The 17418-nt window shown below is 30.0% G+C and overlaps 1 long non-coding RNA gene across 1 annotated transcript; it reads right to left on the reverse strand.

Annotated features, from left to right (window-relative positions):
- Positions 1-8313: 8313 nt before the first annotated feature.
- Positions 8314-10915, reverse strand: LOC128396269 (uncharacterized). The gene is made up of 3 exons (XR_008326787.1): positions 9449-10915; positions 9286-9357; positions 8314-9201 (listed from the first exon to the last, which is right to left on the reverse strand). It is a non-coding gene; the product is annotated as an uncharacterized LOC128396269 (long non-coding RNA).
- Between the last annotated feature and the right edge of the window lie 6503 nt (positions 10916-17418).

Below are 17418 nucleotides of genomic sequence, written 5' to 3' on the forward strand. Positions count from 1 at the left end.
TCAACACCAATATCCCAGATAATCATGTAAGTATTAATAAATGAATTCTATAGATACAATTAAGTTAATTTAATCATTTTGATCAAGTTAATTTCCTTAATCAATCAATTTTTAATATTCATTTGTTGATTTATATCAATAATTATCCAATGTTTCATTATGTTAGTTGATATTTATTGGTTTTAGTAATTTAAATGAATCACAATTTAGGTTTAAATGAAAGTTTAATTGTAATTAAATGATGTTAATCAATTGAAGGTAAGTTAATCTACTTGATTATTGTTAATTTGAGTTAACAATTTATACCAATTTAAGGGATTTGATAATTGACCAAATAAGAGAATGGTAAATTAAGGTTGACAACAATCAACTAATTGTTGTTTAATTTAGTTAAACAGAAAACAACTTAATTATCCCTTAATTAGCAACTTTAATAATCAATAAACAATTTGACCATTTATAAGGTAATTTTACTATTGCTTTTCTAAGAAAATCAATGTAACTTTCCAGGAAAGTAAGCATAATAATTGAACTCAACCAATTCTCCCACTCAATTATTATTTACGATTTTCATTTTGATCTAAAATTTTCAAACTTTTCTCTTGGTAATGGTTTTGTCATGATGTCTGCGATCATTAAATCAGTTGATAGATAATTGACATTGATTACTTTCTGAGCAACCTTCTCTCTAATGAAATGATATTTCACATCGATGTGTTTCGATCTTGATTGTGAAACGGGATCTTTACTCAGGGCAATCGCACACTGATTATCTTCATTTATCAATGTCGAATCACTCATATCAAATGAAAGTTCTTGTAATAATGACCTTAACCACAGAATTTCCTTGGTACAATTAGTAAGAGCAATATATTCAGCTTCCGCTGTTGATAACGAAACTGATGTTTGCTTTTTACTTGACCACGAAATTAGATTACCAAAGTTAAATATTGTCGATCCAGAGATACTCTTTCTATCAATACATGATGAAGCAAAATCAGCATCTGAATAACCAACCAGGACATTATTATCATTTTATTAAATAATAATCCATAATCAATGGTTCCCTTCAAGTACCGATAGATTCGTTTAACACAATTCCAATGTGATTGTTCATGATTAGTCATGAATTGACTAACAACTCCCACTGAAAAGGTAATATCAGGTCGTGTACATGTCGATAAATAAATCAAAGCACCAACGGCACTTGAATAAGGTAAATTTTTGTCTACCTTTTCATTAGTTACCGATTGTAATTTAGTTGAACAATCGAATGGGGTTGAAAATGGTTTACAATTAGTCATGTGATAACGATCAATAATTTCTCTTATATACTTTGATTGTTTAAGTATAATTGTTTCATCATTTTCACCAAATTCAAACTCAATACCCAAAAATGATTTTACTTTTCCAAGATCTTTCATCATGAATCTTGCCTTCAGTTTATCTTTGACCAAATTAATTTGTTCTTGTGACTTAGCGAAAATCAATAAGTCGTCAACGTAAATCAATACATAAATACGTTGATCATGATCATTTTTGAAATATAAACAGTTATCAGATTGAACTCGAATAAATTCAATTTCTTTCATGAAATCATTGAATAGATTATTCCATGAACGTCCAGATTGTTTCAATCCATACAAACTCCGTTTCAGTTCACAGACATAATCTTTATCTTTAACAAACCCTTCAGGTTGTTCCATAAAGATTTGCTCATTTACATTACCGTTAAGGTAAGCAGTTTTGACGTCCATTTGATTAATTTTGTACCCAAATTTCACAGTAAACGAGACTAATAATCGAAGTGTCGTAAATTTTGCCACTGGAGCAAAAGTTTCGAAATAATCTCTTCCTCTTACTTGTGTGAAACCTTTAGCAACTAATCTTGCTTTGAATTGCCGATCACCAGTTGTATCAGATTTGATTTTAAATACCCATTTATTTTTGATTACATTACATTTCTCAGGTCGTTTTACCAATTCCCAAGTACCAGCATTAATGAGTGATTGATACTCATCGTGAATAGCTTTTAACCATGAGTTTGAATCAGTTGAATTGATTGCTTCATTGTAATCTTCAGGTTCGTTATTTAAAGTTAAAAATGAATTTTCAATTCCATCATCATCATCTTGACGACTATCGTTTTCATTTGCATCTTCACCATTATTTTCATCATCTTCTTCAATCAAATTAATGGTATTAGTTACCGAATCATTTTGTTTCAATAAGATCAATTTTTCATCAAATTTAACATGACGACCATAAATAACCTTGTTATCGGCTAACTTTATAAGCCGATAAGCCTTTTTATCAGAAGCGTAACCAACGAAAATAGTTTCTTCACTTTTAGCTTCGATTTTGATCTTAGTTTCTTTCGGTACTAAAACATAAGCTTTACAACCAAATACTCGAAGATGTTGGACATTTGGTTTTCGTCCTTTCCATCGCTCGAAAGGAGTCATACCTTCGATGGCTTTGGAGGGACACCGATTTCTCAGGTAACCAGCTGTAACTACAGCTTCAGCCCAAAATTCGAGTGGTAGTTCAGCTTGATGTAGCATAGAACAAGCCATTTCTCTTATTGTTCTATTCATTCTTTCGGCTACACCATTTTGCTCATGTGAATATGATACAATCGTTTCATGTTTTGTACCTTTTTCTTTAAGATGATTTTCAAATTCTGTTGATAAATATTCACGACCATTATCAGTTCGAAATATTTTGATTGATTTTCCATGTAAATTTGTAACTTCAGCTTCATATTTCTTATATTCTTTGAATATTTCATTTCGATTTGTTACCGGAATAACTTTGACCCAATTGGTAAAGTCGTCGATGAATGTAACGAAATATCGACAACCAGAAAATGAAGCTAATCTAATTGGACCACAAATATCTGAGTGAATCAAATCTAATACTGAATCAGTTTTAACTTGAGTTCGTCCAGGATATTTAGTCTTGGTCATTTTACCCTTCAAACAACCTTTACAAATTTCACTTCGTTCACCTTTGATATCAATACCAGTAACTTGTTGATCATTAACCATTTTTATCATGTTGTCATAATTGAGATGACCATATCTCAAGTGCCAGAGGTTAATGTTATCATCATTTCGTTTAGAAATGATAACTTTTTCTCTCTCTTCAGTTTTATCGTCAACATTGAGCAAATTATCTTTTTCAATTTCATCGATGAAACAAGCATCAAGATAATACAATTTTCCTTTTCGTTGACCACTAACAATTAACTCATTGTTAAGATAAACTTTGAATTGATTATTTGCGAATAAACAATTAGCTCCTTTATCTTCAGCCTGTCCTAAAGAAAACAAATTAATAGCTAATTTGGGAACATGATAAACATTTTTTAGCATGAAATTCATTCCATTTTCAGATTTTAACCAAATATCACCAATACCATGAACATCGATAAAAGTTCCATCGCCTTGAGTAACTTGTTTACCTTTAGTTTCCAAATAATTGATGAACCAATTTTTGTTCCAACTCATATGATTGGAAGCACCAGAGTCAACAACCCAATTCATATTATCATTATTACCATTAATTAGAGTCAAAACTTTATCCTTTTCATTTTTCTGATCTTTGTTTTTCTTAAAATTTGTCCAATCAGTTTTACCTTTGCCCTTTAGGTTTGGACAATTTCGTTTGAAATGACCTTTCTCATTACACTCGAAACATGTAACATTTTTGAGATTTTTAAATTTACCTTTACCTTTAACCACCAAAGCAGATTCATCACAATCATTAGAATCCCTCTTGATATGATCCTCTTCTTGTAATAATCTTGCGAGTAAATCATCAAATTTAATTACATCCAAAGAGACTCGAATGGCTGAGACAAAATGCTTATAATCATCAGGTAGTTTACTCAATAACTCGATCACCTTATCACTATCAGTGATTTGATCTCCATTTTGAGCTAATTCTGACCACAACTTTTCCAATTCGGAAATGGAATCAATTATTGGTTGATTTACCTTGATTGTAAATTTCGCCAATTTCTGTTTAATAATCATTTTTCTCGCCAAGTCTTTACGTTCAAAAGTTCTAATCATAATATTCCAAACTTCCTTAGCACTTGTTGCTTCTTTAATTAGACAAATATATTTTGCTCCAACACAACAGCAAAGTAAACCAAGAGCTTTTTCATTACGTCTCTGAAATAGATTAACATTTCGTTGATCACCAGTATCCTCTTCACCAGTAATAACCGACCACAAACCTTCCCGTTTGAGACAATTCATCATTTTGAATTTCCAAACATCAAAATTCTTACCGTTGAAAATTTCAACCAAACCGAAATTGTTAACACTTGAATTATTAAGCATCACTGAGCCCATAACCAGTTGATATTTATTGGTTTTAGTAATTTAAATGAATCACAATTTAGGTTTAAATGAAAGTTTAATTGTAATTAAATGATGTTAATCAATTGAAGGTAAGTTAATCTACTTGCTTATTGTTAATTTGAGTTAACAATTGTCATAAAATAATTGACATTTAGATAAAGAAAATAGAATTTATATTATCAACTAATTAACAACTTTAATTAATCTACAATCTTATTAGGAAAATAAAGGGTTAATTATAGTTAATTTAGATTAATTTTACAAAGAAATAACTAATAGAATTAAGATCAAAAATTTAGATAATATTAAGAAAAATAAGTAAAGATCAAGGATTAAAGATTTGCATCTCTCTTTCTTTTCTTCTTTCATTTTCTTCTTTCTCTCAGGTATAAATTAAAACCCAGAGAGAAAGAAGAATCATCCTCAGTCTCCTCTCAACCCTTCCAATGAAAGGAAGAATCTCAGTGTTGAGATTCACCTTTTTTCCAACTTTTCCTTCTCTCTATCAACTCAACTAAGGAAGGATCTCAGTGTCGAGATCTACCTTAGTTCCTTTCTCTATCTTCTCCTAAACCCTTTTCTCTCACCTCTCTTAAACAAAACCTCAAGTCAAATGTATTAAAAGTAAAATGATAATAAAGTTATTTAAATCAACTAAATCAACTAAATCAACTAAATCAACATTCAATTGTCCAAATCCCAATTCTCTAAATAAATATCACTACAAATGGAGCCCACGATGAGGAAGGGCTAGTGATGGTACTCTCTTCGTTTCGTTTCAACTCATTTTTCAATAAATTCTGTCTCAAATATTGGTAAGCCTTTGATAAATTTCTACCCATCTCTAACTCCTAATAAAATTTCAATTGTTTCAATTCAATTTTTCCAATCATATGTCTCAGTGTCCAGACTCTGATTAATTCAACCTCGTCTCAATTTCCTTTTTGATCATATGTCTCAGTGTCGAGACTCTGATTGATTCAACCTCCTCGCAATTTCCTTTTTAATCACATGTCTCAGTGTCGAGACTCTGATTCCATTCCAATTATGTCGGACTCTGACTATCCTAATGTTTATGTTAATTCTGTCAATTACCCAAATAACTTTCCACACGTTCCTACAACAACCAATCCATTCAGTGGTGAAAATGATCAAGAAGACATTGTTGAATGGATTAGTAACTTTGAATTTAACGCGAAACTTTTAAATTGGGACGAAAACGATATGTTCAGATTCCTACCCTTTTATTTAACTCAGAGTGCCAAAAGATGGTACCAGTTTATTTCAGGACCCTTTGCTTCTTCAGAAAAACCTAATAACTATCAGAAACTTAAGACTAGACTTATTCAAAACTTATGTCCACCAGATTACAGAATTAAACTCTCCACTCGTTTAAGTAGCTTTAGACAACAGCCAGGCCAGCCTTCTTCCAATTTCATCTACGAACTGATAGATCTCTGTTTAAAAATAGATGACAAAATGCCCGAATCAATGATAATAGGAATGATTAGAGATAAACTTCTTCCTCAAATTCAGTACGGTATCGCAATTCAAAATCCACAAACAATCAATGATTATATTTCTGCTAGCAGAATAGCCGAAAGAGCTAGTAGCCAGGTTAACTTTTACCAAATAACCAATTCCAATCAACCTTCTCCGATTGATAAATCAAATATATTAGAAACAGTACATAAGCTACAGAAAACAATCAATCATTTAACAAATAAGATAAGCTATCTTTCAGAGCAAAAACCCAAACTAACTTGCAATTACTGCAGAGACCAAAATCACACAGAAGAATATTGTCCGAAAAAATTACAGATGGATTACAATCGTGTCTCTTATTTACAACCATTTATCCCAACACAAAACTTTGCTAATCTACAACCAATTCAACCAATTTTACCCCAACACACACAACACTTAAATACTAACGACCCAAATCAAGACGAAAAATTGATTGGCAGCTCAAAACCCCACACAAGTTTCTCTAACCAAGAGCCCTTTAAAACTTATGTCGGTCCTATTACCTTAGAAGAAAACGATAATCCGAATTCACCTCCTGAAATAAATTTAATTTCACCTCAGAACACCATTCAATTAATCAAACATCCAATAAAGATTGATGAAAACAAAATTGAAGCAATAATAGATACTGGTTCTGGTGTATCAGTTTTGACTCTACCTTTAGCCAACGAATTACAACTGCCAATTGAACCTTACAAAGGACCTGAATTATACGATGTTAACGAAAAACCAATCAAAATCATTGGCCAATCTCAAGCAAGCCTTAAAATTAACGATGGTCAATAAGCATTAACGATTGATAACGACATCTTGATCATGGAAAACCTTAAATCTAATAAGTTCATCATTGGTAACGACATTCTTTCAAAAGCTAAAATCAGTATCGACTGTCAAACTAAGAAAATAAGAATCAACAACGAACCACCCAAGATAACAAAACCACCTCAAAGAAAACAATTGAATTTTAAACAGAATTTAACTAAACGTAAGAGAATTATCAACGAAAAACCAAACAAAAACCGTCTAACCCAAAGCGCGAGAAAACGTAAGAAAACAAAGAGACATCATGAAAAGAACCGATTTCGCAAAGTTTCTTCACCAGTCAATTGGGATTACGATCAAAAGAAGTCATTTTCCATTACCCTGAAAAACAAACTGACCCGATAGAGAAATATTCCAAATATCGATCAGTCTCATTGAAATCTAACGGTAAAAAAAATTGGACAACGGAACGAAAAGTTTAAACATCATCCCTTCGAATTTTTTAGTAGTGATTTAATTTAGAGATTCCCTTATAACCAAAATAACAAACAAAATTACCAAATAGCAATACAAAGTAATCAACGAGGATCCTCGACGTTCATCCGAGATCACTCAACCAAAATACTAAGCAAAACACAATTGATCATCGACGTTCATCCGATATCAATTCACTACAACCTTTCAATAATCTTAACTAATCAATAATTATTCAATCCAAAAACAAATCTAACCCCTTTTCTGTAAGAAAAGAAAGAAATTGAGAACAAGGGACTGTTCTCGATAGCGGTGGGGACGTGTCATAAAATAATTGACATTTAGATAAAGAAAATAGAATTTATATTATCAACTAATTAACAACTTTAATTAATCTACAATCTTATTAGGAAAATAAAGGGTTAATTATAGTTAATTTAGATTAATTTTACAAAGAAATAACTAATAGAATTAAGATCAAAAATTTAGATAATATTAAGAAAAATAAGTAAAGATCAAGGATTAAAGATTTGCATCTCTCTTTCTTTTTCTCTTTCTTTTCATTTTCTTTCTCTTCTTTCTCTCTCAGGTATAAATTAAAACCCAGAGAGAAAGAAGAATCATCCTCAGTCTCCTCTCAACCCTTCCAATGAAAGGAAGAATCTCAGTGTTGAGATTCACCTTTTTTCCAACTTTTCCTTCTCTCTATCAACTCAACTAAGGAAGGATCTCAGTGTCGAGATCTACCTTAGTTCCTTTCTCTATCTTCTCCTAAACCCTTTCTCTCACCTCTTTAAAACCTCAAGTCAAATGTATTAAAAGTAAAATGATAATAAAGTTATTTAAATCAACTAAATCAACTAAATCAACTAAATCAACATTCAATTGTCCAAATCCCAATTCTCTAAATAAATATCACTACAACAATTTATACCAATTTAAGGGATTTGATAATTGACCAAATAAGAGAATGGTAAATTAAGGTTGACAACAATCAACTAATTGTTGTTTAATTTAGTTAAACAGAAAACAACTTAATTATCCCTTAATTAGCAACTTTAATAATCAATAAACAATTTGACCATTTATAAGGTAATTTTACTATTGCTTTTCTAAGAAAATCAATGTAACTTTCCAGGAAAGTAAGCATAATAATTGAACTCAACCAATTATGTTCATCACCTTTGCCCCTTCTACCTGATGAGTATAATGATCACTGTCAAATAATTAATCTTATTATCCGAGAATCTAATTTAATATCTAAGATAAAAATTGTGAAACTTTTAATTGTTGAGAGAAAGTGGAAACCATTATAAAACTGTCAATTGTTGCCTATCACCAATACCCTTAGGCAAATCTTTCAACTATTTATTATGAACATCTAAATGTTTGGATAAAGAAACGAAATTCAATTTAACAATTAAATTTACTTGATATGAGAAATTAACTGAGATAAATGAATTAAAAAACTAATCAAAATTGACGAGAAAATTTTTGAAGGAGAAAAAAATTCAATTTCTGAACACCAGGATTCGGATTTAACTCAACGTATTTTAATTACAATTAAGAAACGAATCAAGATGAATTTATATTTCTAAACATCCACTTTAAGAATACATGTATAATCTTTGGCTGAAATGTTTGCAACTGCGAGATTCTGATGATGGGAACAGTCGCTCGAAGCACTTTGCGTTCGTGAGAGGACAGAGTGTCGAAAGGGTCAATCGGACATCTCAACGACTCAACTTCCTGAGTAGTAATAAACTGCTGGCTTTGGCTCATGAAATGAGCCAAAGCTCAGCAGTTGTCTTTATTCATTGAAAATTGGTTATACATTTTAATAATCATGTTCATCAAGAATTTTAGTCAAAATATTTTTCAATATTTTTTCATTCATTGAATGTTTACAAATTTTAAACAATGAAAAATTTTTTCTAATTCTATTAACCAAGATTAGGAATAAGACACAAAAATAACCACACGCTGTAGAATCATTCCCTTGATATTTCATTGATGAATGGCTGTATCCATTTGGTGCATCATGGTGTATCATGGAGATCATAAACTGAAAGAATTTTCAAAGAAAACTCATCAATAGAACTGAAAAGTTCTGATAAAAGGTCCTTTTGAGACAAAATAACTTTCTTACTTTATAATCGATGTATTGTAAGTGTTCGGTATCGGGAATATCGCTGATGAATTTCGCTTCACAAATTGATACCTGGCACAAAGGAAGCAAAAATTAAACAAAAGAATCAGTTAATTATTGAACAATAATTGTTGAACAATTTAAGTATAATAATCATACTCACACTTTGATAAATTTAGAGAGATGGTTTTTGAAAAACGAATTCAAAAGAAAACTTGGAAAATATTCGAATTGAACAATTTGTTCAATCTATTTGATGTTCAATGTTTGATAGACGAACTGATAATGATGATTCTTCGATTTTGTCGATCTTATTTATATGATTTGTATCATTAATTAAAAATTTGTCGAATTAATTTTCAATTGAAATTTATTCATGCGATAAAATGTGTGAATCATAGTTAATTCTATATAAAAATGAGGAAAAGTTGGAACAACATTTCATGAGCCAAAGCCAGCAGTTTATTACTACTTTTCTGGTCCAGTTTTGAGCGAAAGACTCTCAGCAACAGGGACCAGTGTTCTTGCTTGTCTTTCGCCACCCGAACGTGTGTCCCCATCGATCGATGTCCGAATCGGCGTCAACGTATTTGCGAGTGAAATTGTACCAACATCATCGTCGATTCATCAAACTCAAGGCTCTTATTTGGACTGTTTTTAAGTTGATTTTGGTTGCTTTAATTGAACCCACTCGATGTTAATTCCGTTCTGATTTTAATCAACATCCATTTCGTTGAATTTTCCTAGTTGTGCTTCCATCTATTGGAAATTCATCTAACAATTAACTTTCATTTTCTCACAATTAAATTGTTACTATTTACACAGGTAACATTTAACTAACAACAATTAGAATAGATTGTTAGACAGACAGAGTTAATTGTTTACATTCATTGCCATAGATTAATTGATGTTCAGGGTTGATAATGATTATCGTTGCCAAGAAAATGAACCAAAGTTCAGTTTCAATCCCACGAATTCAAATTAATCCTTCATGGAAACTGATTCATCAAATGCTAATGATAATCATGACTTTCATTAGCTCATCATAATAATCAGTTAATTATCATAATCACAATGATAATCTTATTACCATGATATCAACATTTAAACAATTGCCAAGTTATTATTATTATTAACAATTGAATCAAATGATTGACTAAATCATAATGAAAGTTAATTTTAGTTAATCATTTAAATGCCAAAAATATGATTGAACATTTTTTTTACAAATTGTTTATTGTTACAAAGTCAACATTAAACTAAATCAAATTTGATTGTGAACAGTTAACGGAAACAAATTTCTTGATTACTTAACACAAATATCCAATTGATTAATTGTTGTTATTCATTTTGTCAATGTATTCATCAAACTTTGATTTATTTAACAACAACAATTAAAAATGATTGTAAAACATTTCTAATTACCGATGATTTGTTTATAATCACTTGACAACAAATTGTTACAATTTAAGTTAATTACAAATACATTTTCATATATAACTTATTATAATTTAATAGTTTCCAGTAAAAGTTAATTTGACAGTAAATCAAGTAACTATAATTTACTATCGGACAATCAACAGCAATTAACCTTGAATATGATGATTAAAGATTCACAATTACCTTGAAATTATGTCTACTAATTGCAAGAAGAAAAATTTTTTTTTTCTTCAAATTTGTTATACTAATCAACTATTAAAATCAAAAGTTAATTAAATGTTTGCAAACTAATCCATCAAATTAAAGATAAAGATAACAGTTAATCAATTTTAAATCATCTTTAATTTGATTTAGAAATGAAAGTTGAATAAATTGAGGTAAATTGTTGTTAACCATTACAATTAACAATTAACATCTTAATGTATTGAACAATTAAAAACTATTACAATCTCATCAAAATGTTGAGCAAAAAAAAAACAGTTACAATTTAACTTTATTTAGGTTAATTGAAATGAAAGCATCAGAAAGTAATTAACAGATTTGTAATTTAATGCAAATTAAACACAATCAACTAATCAGTCAAGTATTAAAATAACAAGTTGGCCAAAAATTAACAACATTAGTTTATTGATTATAACAGTTAATTGTTTGTCTGTTAATCAACGTACATTTAAATTAGTTCAACATGTTCAATGATAAAATCGTAGTTGATAAATAGATGGAGTAACTAAATTAAAAGATGATTAACAATTAAGTATTTATATTTATGAAATTATTTCCGTACCTTGATTATAATCGTAATCATCTTAATCATGATAACTTTTTTTCACCGCAAATCTAAATCATTAATCATCTTTAACCGATAATCATTAATAAAGTTTTAAGAAAAAGTTGAGAAAAATTTTTTTACAGGAAAAAAATGTCAACTATTATAACTTGAAGATGAAGATCTGGCCTAAAGATGGTAAATCGATATATAAATAAATTCACCCTCCAGGTAATTTCAGCTTAGATACACTGAATTTAAACTGGTTCAGGAAATTCAATTCCCAGGTGAAGATGAAAATGATTCATGAAGATGAGGAAAAAGTTGACATTCAAAATTGGGAATATCGGAAAGGTGAATTGATCTCTCTCTCTCTCAATCTCTCTTGTGATATTTCAAAGGTAAGAAAAAATCTGATTCTGAGCCTGAGAAGATAATTGGGTGTGGTTGATGGTCTATTACATGATGGTGGCGATTGAAGCTCAGGTACGATATTTACCTTTGCAATAATTGCGATTGAAAAAAAGTTTTTCACGAAAAAAATTTTCTGTTGTGATTTCACAAAATTTTTTGAGTTCAATTGTTAACTGAGTTGCTAAATTGTTGCAATTAGTTGATTTTTTTTTTCTTCATTGTGATTGCATGATTGTCAATGAAAATACTCATTGATGCAAATCGGTCCCGGGTCAGGTATAAACAATTGACCTTGTGTATGTGTCTCTATTCAATACAAAGGTATATTCATGATTCACCAACAATCAGCTGATTGTTTATCATGATTAGATAATGATTAATGAACATGTTGAATAATCGTTGCATAGTAATTACAATTTGGCCAGATTGTTAGCTGATCAAGCGACAATCTATTTCATCAGTAATATTCCAGTTGATTAATTTGATTATCCTTTTAATCAATAGTAAATATTTACGATATTTTTGATGATTAGTTTATCATCAATAATTTAAACTAAATTAACTGTTGCTTTGATTTGCTTCATCTTAATAACACCAATCAACTTGTAATGATGATGATGATGAACAAATTACCATGATTAAACTTTTTAAATTGACCACAATGAAATTACAATTAACTGATTTGCCAAATGTAACTAGCAATTTAAATTCTAAACAATTGATTGTTTGAGTTTTGATGATTGGAAGAAATAAAAAATTTTCTGTCAACTTTTTTTCCCTCTCGCTTTTCAAAAAGCTCAGAACTTTTACTTTTTTCATCAACATTCATCATGAAAATGATCATCTTCTGTTACCTCTTAATCAAGGTTCACAATTAAGTTCATTTTAATCCTCTTCCGGATAATCTGATTCAATTGATTGACACTCATAATAATCAAAAAAAAAGAGAAATGAAAAAATAATCAACCGAAAAAAATTGGAAAAAAAGTCAACAGGTGTCGCTGTTATTTTCTTTCCATTGATGATTAGTAAATTGTTTCGATTAAGATGGAGAAAAAAATTGTTCTAATACCAGTCGAGTTAGAATTGTCAAGTGCTAATTGTTATCGGTACGTTTCATCGAATAGTATTGAACAATTGAGACAGAGAGTGAGAGAGAAAAGAGAAGAAAAAAAGTTCGAAGAAAAAAAGTTCTAACTTGTTCTTTTTTTGTGTCTTTTCTTTACTCTTTCCTGGATACACCAAATGATAACCTTGATGATAATGATGATAGAAGATCATTGATTCGAGTAGGGAAAAGGGGGAAAGGGAAAAAATTCTGAACAATCAGTTGAGAAATGAGTCATAAGTGAAAGAAAAAAAGTTCTGAATAAAGTTTGAGTGTTATTAAACTTGAATGATTTGAGAATCATCATGAAAGTTGTGAAGAGGTGTGAGTACCATGAACGTTTAGATGATGAAATAGTTATTAAGGAAATTTAATTGTTTCAGTTTGATTGCAATCAAATTTTGAAATACAAGTTGTTTAAAAATCTAAGAGACAACAATCAAACAATCAAACAATTTGTTGCTGCTGTTTTTTTTTCTGTCAACAAACAAGTTAATTAACTTAAACTAATCAGCATTCATGATGTTAGTCAATCGTATCAATATAACAATTGATAAAACGTTTTCTTTTGCTTGATTATTAAGTAAAACAAAACTTTGTCACCGAAAAAAAAAATTGAAGAAAAAGAGATAAAAAAAATGAGGAAAAATAAAGAGATAATAATTATCCAGGTAAATGGAAACGGAAAAATAATCAATAGGTTAATTTAGATCTAAATTGTGATCAATTGATTCAGTTTCTTTTTGTTATTCTGTTTGTAAGATATTGAAGGTGAAACTTTTGCAAAAAAAAACGGGTTACGTTTGGTAATGAGTCTTGTTGGTATATTGATGTGATTTACCTGGTGAGGAGAGAGAGAGAAAGGGAGTTTGTGAATGAGTGAGTGAGTGTGTGTGTGAATGTGTTTGTATGGTGACGATGACGATGACCTTGAAAATAAATGCAAGGGAAAATATTGGAATCAGGTGTGAATATGAAAAGTGAATTAATGATCAATGGGGAGGGATAGAAGTACATGTTGTAGAACGGCTTATTGACCTCGGTTTCCCGAATTCGATATATATTTATACAGGAGATTCGGTTCTTTTAGATGAAGAGAGAGAGATGATGATGATGATGATGATATGTCCTCGAGAGGGTGGGAAACTGTAATAACTGAATGGATGCTGGCTATTGGTTTGAAAAACTTGTTACCAGTGATAATTATTGCCGTTGATTAAATTGTCTAATTTTTTATGCATCTTTCCTTGCGTAAAATTTTCAAATACAATTAGCAGCAATTTAATTGTTTTCAATTGCATTTCCCTAATCAAACTGTAAAATCAAAAATTCATAGCTAATGATATTTTTATATAATAACTTGATTGTTGTTGATTAACAACTAAATCATGATTAGTTTTTTTTTGTTTTTAAGGGAAACCAGTTTTCACTTTATCAGCAAAGTCCGTTGAAAATACTTCATCTAACTTCATCATCATCATCATCATCTCTCTCTCTCTCTCTCTCATCATCCATTTTGTTTCCGGTATGACTCATTGTCTTTCTTTTTCTCTTTCTTCTCATCCTTATCATCATCAACTCACTGAGTTTGTGTGTGTGTGTGTTTAAATACATTGCTTAGATTGCTTTTTGGTAAATTGAATTGAATTAACTTTCATTGAGTTTGCTTGTTGTTTTACAGGCTTGACTTTTTTGGCCTTTAATCATTATGATTATGATTATGATTTAGCTGATTTAGTTTATATTTTTATGTGTGTGTGTGTGTGTTTGCCAATAAGCAAAGGCCAAAAAATTATTACCAACAGTTAAACTAGTTACCGTTGTTATATTATAACAATCAACGTTAGAAAATTGTACAAAAAAATTAAGGCTTGTTGATGTTACTTTCAATTTAATCATGATCATGATAATCAACTAATTGTAACAATAACAACATCTTCCGTGTGTATGTTTGGCCTGTCAGTTTAACCCACAATCTATTCATTTTAATTGTGTTTTATTTGCTTCTTGCTGAGTTTTATTATCAAACAATGAAAATTTAATCAACCACAATTTATTTAATTGCAATTAAAATGTCAAGATCAAATCAACAAGTTTAAAAGTCAAAATTATTATCATTATAATATTGATGCGGATGCTACAAGTGATCATGATTGATTATCATCATAATGATAATTTAACTTTGTTTACTTTTTCATCAATTAAGATGATAATCTAATAATAATACAATGTAATTAATTTAATCATCAACTAAGAGGATCATAATTGTTTACAATTTTAATTAACATAGACAATGAGAGAGAGAGAAATTAATTGTTGAGCTAATTACCCGATTAAAATTCATTAATTAGTGGTTAATTAAAATTAACGTAATATCTTATAATCACTAACAACTTGATTAATATTGAACATGATTAAATTACTAATAATTTTAGTTGATTTTTGACTGAAAAAAAGTGAGGTTACCTTTTTGAATTAAATGTTAACATATAAGATGAAGTTAATCATTAAGATAATCAGAATGAAAAGTGAAATTAAAGTTAATCATAATATTAATCAACTAAATTGTTACCTTTAGCTTCGAGTTGATTATCATCAATGTCTATGATAGTTACATATACACTCCTGATCACGAATGAGAAACAAAACAAAATCATAGGCTTGGTCATCTCCATCTCCATCATCATCATCATAATCTTGCCACTTTCATCTTCATCTTTATCTTCATCATCTCTCCTTTAACCTTCATCCCAATCAATCTGGAAACTGATGTAACCTTAAGACGAAAATAGAAAACAAAAACATGGCCTCATCCCGAAAGGTATAAAGAGGCAACCTTAAAGTTTAGAACTACAGAAAGAAAAAAAAAATTAACAAGGTAATCATATCAATAGATAATAGCGGTTAATAGAAGTGATATTAGGCCGCCATCTTGGAAATACCTTTAAACCCATTTTCCCTCCTTATACTCCTCTCCAATCTCCTCCTCTCATCCTAATTACTTACCTGTGGGTTTTTGTAATAAGATGATGATGAGACCATCTCACTGATGAAATACAAATGATAATAAAACCTAAAAAGAAAACTTCATCTTCATAATAATAATGATTTTTTTGTTCTTTTCCTTTTGAAGGTCACATAATTTCTCAACCTTTACCTGTCAGGTAAATTTCAACTGAGAGGAAACAAAAAAATGTTAATTATGATGGAAAACTGATAAATGGTGATTAGGTTGATAATTTGAAAAGTGATTAACTTAATCACTTCAACTTATCATCATTGATTGTTGGTTTCATTGTGAATATTTCTCTCTCTTTCTCTGAATAAATCCCAAGCATACTTACCTGGATTATGATTTCTTATCATGATGATCATGATAGTAAAGAGTAGAGAGAGAGAGAGAGAGAGAGAGAGAGAGTAAATTTTTGCCACTACCTGACTGACCAACTGATAAATTGACCATGATAATGAAACAATAATATGTACCTATCATTAAAATACACACGAGCTGTTTAGATATATACATCAGTCATCATGGTCAGGGGTCAAAGTCACCTAGAGTTAGAGGTCAAAGGTAGCCTACAATAATAACAAATGCAGTTAATGATAATTATTATTATTAGTTGAAAAGAGATGCAATAAAAACTGAACAATCAGTGTAAATGTTTAATTGAAAAGAGAGAGAGAGAGAGAGAGAGAGAACTGACCAAAGGTACAGAAAAAAATACTGACCCATTGTAAATCTTGTTGTTTGTTGTAAAAGCGCAAGCTGAACAAAAAAAATCCTATGAGGATTACAGATGATGATAATGATAATGATGGTACTGATGGTGACCTGTGGTTACCTGTAAGTCTTGTTAACCTTTAACCTCATCTTAACCTTTTTCCTTCAGCATTTTCCTATTCTTAAACATTAGGAAGCGTAAAATTATTAGGCCTTAACCTTGTAAAAATGTGTGTCAACATGAGGTCCAATCAATATCACTCACCTGAAGTTTTCCTCCTCCTCCTCCTCCCTCCCTTTATCATCCTCATCCTCATCCTCATCTTCAACAACAACAACATGAAATTATCAAGACCATCATCAAGTTAATATCAATTTAGGGAAAAATATTTGATGATATTAATACACACAAAAGGTAAGATGTTCACAAGGATGGATGAGCAAAAAGATAGACAGAGGATGAAGATGCGATGATGATAAGATAAAAAAGGTAAAAGGCCATTCCCCTTGAATTCCCGTTGATTTTGCCCTTTTACCTTTACCTTTAAATATTACATTCTAATCTTGATTACTAAAGTGAATGAGAGAGTGAAAAAAAAGTTGATCTCATCCTCATCATCATGAAGATTATCATTAACTTACCTGAGTAACAAATCAACTTAGTAATTCATCTAACATGAA

Source organism: Panonychus citri, unplaced genomic scaffold, assembly GCF_014898815.1.
Source record: "Panonychus citri isolate SS breed McGregor unplaced genomic scaffold, ASM1489881v1 Contig00001, whole genome shotgun sequence".
Lineage (NCBI taxonomy): Eukaryota > Metazoa > Arthropoda > Arachnida > Trombidiformes > Tetranychidae > Panonychus > Panonychus citri.